This window comes from Anopheles ziemanni (assembly GCF_943734765.1).
Source record: "Anopheles ziemanni chromosome X unlocalized genomic scaffold, idAnoZiCoDA_A2_x.2 X_unloc_16, whole genome shotgun sequence".
NCBI classification, from domain to species: domain Eukaryota; kingdom Metazoa; phylum Arthropoda; class Insecta; order Diptera; family Culicidae; genus Anopheles; species Anopheles ziemanni.
The window spans coordinates 62,501-63,607 of record NW_026689774.1 but is presented as its reverse complement, the minus strand read 5'-3'; the positions used below and the strand labels follow the sequence as shown (position 1 = coordinate 63,607).

Here is a 1,107-nt window from a genome sequence, read left to right as displayed (position 1 = left end):
CGCCGCTTCGGCCGTCCTGGGTAAAATGGATTCATCCAGCTTGCCCTATGTGGAATGAGGACACTTTATGCTTCGTCTCTAAGCGGCGGCTTGCTCCTCCCTACGGGGAACGGGTATACGCGCACAGCGGCGGCTTACGTTATGGCAGTCATGGATGCCTTACGTTTCCATGAAAAGTGTGTTCCTCCCCTGGTCCACGCTGCTTCGGCAGTCCTGGGTAAGATAGTTAGTTCTAGCTTGCCCTATGTGGAAGAGGACACGTAGACTTACTGTGGTGTGAAGTATAAGGTTTAGTTCTCCCCTGGTCCACGCCGCTTCGGCCGTCCTGGGTAAAATGGATTAATCCAGCTTGCCCTATGTGGAATGAGGACACCTTATGCTTCGTCTCTAAGCGGCGGCTTGCTCCTCCCTACGGGGAACGGGTATACGCGCACAGCGGCGGCTTACGTTATGGCAGTCATGGATGCCTTACGTTTCCATGAAAAGTGTGTTCCTCCCCTGGTCCACGCTGCTTCGGCAGTCCTGGGTAAGATAGTTAGTTCTAGCTTGCCCTATGTGGAAGAGGACACGTAGACTTACTGTGGTGTGAAGTATAAGGTTCAGTTCTCCCCTGGTCCACGCCGCTTCGGCCGTCCTGGGTAAAATGGATTAATCCAGCTTGCCCTATGTGGAATGAGGACACCTTATGCTTCGTCTCTAAGCGGCGGCTTGCTCCTCCCTACGGGGAACGGGTATACGCGCACAGCGGCGGCTTACGCAAGTTAGTCACCCTCGGCAGTGGATCACTCGGCTCATGGATCGATGAAGACCGCAGCTAACTGCGCGTCATAATGTGAACTGCAGGACACATGAACATTGATAAGTTGAACGCATATTGCACGTCGTGGGAACCTACCATGATGTACAGATGACTGAGCGCTTATATTTGAGAAATGTATCGCATACATTTAACTACGCCGTGACACCCGTCACGAGACGTGCACCATGATGTTAACTAGGGTCGCGACGACCCGCTAGCATTAAAGAACCCGTGGTTTACAATATACTGGCATTGGAATTCGAAGTATTTAGAGCGTCCGTGTTCCCGCGTGAGGCGGAAGTACGAGG

The 1,107-nt window shown here is 52.8% G+C and overlaps 1 non-coding gene across 1 annotated transcript; it reads left to right on the top strand.

The window, feature by feature from the left end:
* The first annotated feature begins 766 nt into the window (after positions 1-766).
* LOC131291830 (5.8S ribosomal RNA) lies at positions 767-921 on the top strand. Its single transcript, XR_009189581.1, has one exon. It is a non-coding gene; the product is annotated as a 5.8S ribosomal RNA (ribosomal RNA).
* The last annotated feature ends 186 nt before the right edge of the window (positions 922-1,107 follow it).